Below are 6,000 nucleotides of genomic sequence, written 5' to 3' on the forward strand. Positions count from 1 at the left end.
TAGCATTGTTAAGTAACGTTATCTTGCTAGCTGGATTGAATTCTCTTTTAGCTCAGTTAGCCAGAGAAACCTATAGAGGTGAAAGGAACACCACACACTTTCTCACTTTTTCAATACAGTGGATAAAAATGTCAGGTGTTCTCTGTCTGAAAGAGATGAATTATGCAAACAAAGGGTGCCAGCAGCAGAGCATGAGACATTGTAGAACAGATGTCCACAGGCAGAAAGTGTACAATGTAATAACCTGCTGTGTACCCCAAGGATATAGCTTTTGTTGTGTTGAACTTGATAGTACCACTTGTGTGTGAGTGAGGGGGATTATTAAATGCTTTTACTTGGTGAATGTTATTTTTTGCACACATGTAGCCTTGTGTACTCGATCGATGTCTACTAGTGGCCATTATAGTAGAGCAAAAATAGAACGCTGGTTTGTTTCATTTTATTTCTACTTTAAGATGTTTTTTCCCCCAAGTGCAATATTTAGATATGTGTGTGTGTTTTATTGTAAAGGCTGTCATGGTAACAAGTGTTCTATTATAAAGGCTGTCATGGCTAGCTGCAATATTAGTGTATAGTCTTCTCTCAAGACTTGAGTGTGATTTGCCGTAAAGTCTAAGTAACAAATAACATTGGACTGCTTTCTTTACATTTTTTTAGCTGTGAGTTAGGTTCACATGAACCACTTTTTAGGCCCTTTTTGGGCCACTGGTGAGGCCCTTTTTGGGCCCTCACCAGTTTGCATCCCTGATTTTATATATTCTTAATTTATCATTCCTTTACTTAGATTTGTGTGTATTGGGTATATGTTGTGAAATTGTTAGCTATTAAGGCACTGCATATTAAGGCACTGCAGCGGTCTAAGGCACTGCATCTCAGTGCCAGAGGTGTCACTACAGACCCTGGTTCAATTCCAGGCTGTATCACAACCGGACGTTATTGGGAGTCCCAAAGGGTGGCGCACAATTGACCCAGCGTCGTGCGGGTTAGGGTTTGGCCAGGGTAGGTCGTCATTGTAAATAAGAATTTGTTCTTAACTGACTTGCCTAGTTAAATAAAATTTWAAAAAGGACTGCACTGTCGGAGCTAGAAACACAAGCGTTCTGTTACACCCGCAATAACATCTGCTAAACATGTATGTGACCGATTTGATTTGGAGGAATAATGGTTCGGGCTAGGCCCCTTAGTTCCATTGAAGGGAAGTCTTAACGCTACAGCATACAATGACATTCTAGACGATTCTGTGCTTTCCTGTTTCAGCATGACAATGCCCCGTGCACAAAGCGAGGTCATACAGAAATGGTTTGCATGACTGGCGTGCACAGAGCCCTGACCTCAACTCCATCAAACACCTTTGGGATGAATTGAAACGCCGACTACGAGCCAGGCCTAATAGCCCAACTTCAGTGCCAGACATCACTAATGCTCTTGTGGCTGAATGGAGCAAGTCCCCGCAGCAATGTTCCAACATCTAGTGGAAAGCCTTCCCAGAAGAGTGGAGACTTGTAGCAGCAAAACGGGAACCAACTCCATATTAATGCCCATGAGTTTTGAATGAGATGTTTGATGAGCAGGTGTCCACATACTTTTGGTCTTGTAGTATAAATACATTAATAACAGAGTAGAACGAGAGAAATAAGCCTCTCTCTAGTGGGTCACGTATGTCCTAATGCTCTCCCATAACCCCTCTTGCATAAATCTGCACAGATGTTTATGACTCTGTACTACCTGGCGTGTGCACACACACACACACACACACACACACACACACACACACACACACACACACAGCATATCAGTCCAGTTGTAAATCTAAGTGGATGTGTATTCCCCCCTGACCCTCCAGCACAGTGCTCCAGTGTTTACTCTTCACAGACAATCATTTTTCAATCAGTAATCAATGAACAAAGCAGCTAGCTGGGCGCTATTGACCCAAACCAGCCAGGGCCCAGCACCACACAATGATAACCCAGGGAAGTGTGCAGTCAATCAATCAAATGTATTTATAAACCCCTTCTTACATCAGCTGATGTCACAAAGTGCTGTACAGAAACCCAGCCTAAAACCCCAAACGGCAAGCAATGCAGGTGTAGAAGCATGGTGGCTAGGAAAAACTCCCTAGAAAAGGCCCAGAACCTAGGAAGAAACCTAGAGAGGAACCAGTCCTCTTCTGGCTGTGCCAGGTGGAGATTATAACAGAACATGGCCAAGATGTTCAAATGTTCATAGATGACTTGCAGGGTCAAATAATAATAATCACAGTGGTTGTAGAGGGTGTGTTTCTTTGTTTCCGCATGCGTTTGTGTATACAAAACCCAACATTTAGAGTGTACAATGATCATAGACAAAGGAATCTCAAACTCACTTTAATACAAATTGGGTTTATGGTATGTGAGTGTGTGTGTGTGATTATCCTCTGAGCAGAAGATTCTTTAGCTCCTGTGCCTCTAAAAGCACGGGTGAGGTGTGTGTCAGTGTTTTGAACAAGGGAGGTGTGTGTCAGTATTTTGAACGGGGGAGGTGTGTGTCAGTGTTTTGAACAAGGGAGGTGTGTGTCAGTGCTTTTGAACAGGGGAGGTGTGTGTCAGTGTTTTGAACGGGGGAGGTGTGTGTCAGTGTTTTGAACAGGGGAGGTGTGTGTCAGTGTTTTGAACGGGGGAGGTGTGTGTCAGTGTTTTGAACGGGGGAGGTGTGTGTCAGTGTTTTGAACAAGGGAGGTGTGTGTCAGTGTTTTGAACAAGGGAGGTGTGTGTCAGTGTTTTGAACAAGGGAGTTGTGTGTCAGTGTTTTGAACAAGGGAGGTGTGTGTCAGTGTTTTGAACAAGGGAGGTGTGTGTCAGTGTTTTGAACAAGGGAGGTGTGTGTCAGTGTTTTGAACGGGGGAGGTGTGTGTCAGTGTTTTGAACGGGGGAGGTGTGTGTCAGTGTTTTGAACGGGTGAGGTGTGTGTGTCAGGGTTACATTACGCTACACTCAGCGATGGACTGCCATCCTATCGTCCTGATCACCCGACAGCCAATCAGATGCTGTGTTGTTGTCAGAAGGCGAGGGGTCCAGGGGTCTGCATCTTCTCAACATATCAATTATACATCCATCTGGATTCCATTCCGGAACCAGTGGGCTTCCGATTCCCCTTAGCTGACCTCCAGCTTCCTGGACGACCTATCACACCCTGTCCTCTTCCCTGGTGTCATGTCATCAGCCTCTCAATGAAAATGTGGTGTCAACAGCCACCAGTTTGCCCCACAACGCAGGGCATTTATACACTTCATCCCCGGGGGGTAGTGGAAGGGTAGTGTGGGATTGGAGAAGGACAGGATGAACTGGAGTGAGGAGTGCTAGGAGTGAAGACGTGACGCTCACAGTTTCGGAGCGAGAGAGTCGGTTTGTGACTGTATTAAAGCTTCACTGGCCCAGTTCTCAATCCACTCACTGCTACTGAGAGAGAAAGAGAATGATGTGCTTCCCTTCACCATCTTTCCCTCCATCTCTTCTTTCCTTCTCTCTCTCTCCCTCACTGACCTCCTCTCTCACCCTCCCTCCCTCCTTCTCTTCTCCACCCTCTGCATTCTCTCTCTCTCTCTTTGTTATCAAGTCCAGGCTAGTAGATGTATATTTTATGCTCTGCTCTGGAGGCTTTTACAGATGTTATTTTTTACTTAAAGAGAGAAAGGGGACTGCTACTCCATAATTTAGAGGTAATCCTGTCCACCAAGAATAAATAAATAAACAAAGCAACAAACAAACAAATGTATGCACACTATGGTTACTTCACACAGAGACATTTAGTACACACACACGTCAACAGAAGACACGCATAGTAGTGCACCGCACAGATTCATTGACAATGAGTTCATATTTAAAACCAAAATACACAGTACAAGTGGATGTGTAATCTGTTTTGTCTTGTTTCAGTCAATTTAAATAGCATTATGTATTGTACAGCATCTACAAATTGCTAACTATTATTATACTGTATTCATTCTCATACAGAATTACCAATATGCTAAATTGACAAATACATAATCATGTAAAACTGTTTGCAGCATTCTAAAATACCACATTTCAAATCAAAGACTAGAAATAGTCATAATATACATTTATGTAATTTAGCAGACGTGAGTACATACATTTTCATACTTTTTTCCCATACTGGTCCCCTGTGGGAATCGAACCAACGGAGCCACACAGGGCCTATAAAGCTCTGTGAAATATGAATTGAGTTGTACTGTAGTAGGGCAGTGGTGTGTGTGTGTGTGGGCTAGGTATCGTGATGTCTGGGAGTCTTGGGACCACTCTCCTTGCCTTCCCCAGGCAAGAAGAAAATCACACCCCAGAGTCAGGCAATGACCCCCGCCCCCCCACAAACAGCACACCACACACACAGAGGGGGGTAGAGGGAAAGGTAGGAGGAATTCCTGTGTTTTAGAGAGGGATGTTATTAAATCTTTATAAGTATGTCTGTCGAGGAATCGAGACACCCGCTCTCCTCCTTTTCCTCTTCGACAGTGAGAGGCTCAAGCATGGTTGTGTGTGTGTGTGTGTATTGGCCTCCTCGTAACTTATTGATGATGGAGGGTGTTACTATGGAATCCTGTGGTGGGCGTCACCCTGCTGCATGCTGGACACAGTGATACTGTCACACACACACACACAGAGAGCAGAAAGGAGAGGGGAAGTGGGAGGAGGATGTTGATATTGATGAGAGGAAGAGAGGTGAGAGTGTTTTGAGCAACGAGACTAACTCAACACTCTTACGCTGCAGTTTGGATTGAAGCCTCATCTCATTGACTTTGAGAACAACCAGAGAGTATCAGTCCCAGGCAACACCTAACACCTGTCCTGTCATTATAATATCATCCAATTTCTACTGTGGAGATCAATAAAGTTTATTAAATTCAATGATCCCCCAAAAAAGGTGTGGTTTTTTTCTACCATTATTTATCATGACAAATGACAAATCATGACAAACATTCATTTTTAATAGCTGTACTGGTCATTAGTATCTCAGAGAATGAGTGAATATCCACTGGCTTTTTCTCTTGTCTGACAGCCCTTTCCAACACTGTAGCCTTGTGTCCTGTCTGTAGCTGAAATTACATCAAAATACTAGAGATGACATGAATGAATAACAAATATTCTACGGGAACAAATCCATCATGATATACACTGAGTGTACAAAACATTAACAACACCTTCCTAATATTGAGTTGCATGGTCTTAATGTTCTGTACACTCAGTGTATTTTCTACTATCAACAACAAAAGAAAAACTCAAAGATCCAATTAAATAGAAACGTGTCACCAAGTGAAAAAGATTTTAATCAAATAATTTTCACATTATTTGTAGCCTACAATATTTAGGCTAAACGCGCTAAGTAATTATATGCATATCAAAGTTATTTTATTAATGTAAAAAAAAAAAAACGGAATGTGATTTTAAAAAAAAGTGCACACTGAAAATTTGAATATATTTAAATTGAAACGAGTGAACGGTGCTCACCAAGACATTATCACACGCAGAACAAGCCATTATCCTCCTCCACTTCCACCCTACCCTGTCTGTCGGTTTGTTTTGAGTTCCTTCATTCAGCACGATGTCTCTCTCCTTCTCTCAGCAACGATAAAAGACCATCGGAATATTCGGTAGAGATCCGATAGACCAGAAGGCTGCAATTAACATCCTTGCCAAACGGTGGAGCTGCTAGATAGCACACCAAGCCTGCGGCCAAACGGAGAAGGTAAACACACCACAACACGCAGGGCCTCCGGATGCCACCATAGCTTGCTGTAGAAATCTGATTTCTTCAAGTACACTGTTTTGTTTTTGTTATGGAGGGGGTAAGTAACAACCAATCATTCCCCTTATACTTAATTATCTCAGACCGGTTGGCTGACAACTTCATGAAAATGAAGCGCGTGCATTGATGAGGCCGGAAGGCGTATGTTATGATTCTGAACGGTCAAATAGCTAGCAACTGTGACCTACTTTTGGAGCATCCTAC

The sequence above is a fragment of the Salvelinus sp. IW2-2015 genome, linkage group LG16 (genome assembly GCF_002910315.2).
Source record: "Salvelinus sp. IW2-2015 linkage group LG16, ASM291031v2, whole genome shotgun sequence".
NCBI classification, from domain to species: Eukaryota; Metazoa; Chordata; class Actinopteri; order Salmoniformes; family Salmonidae; genus Salvelinus; species Salvelinus sp. IW2-2015.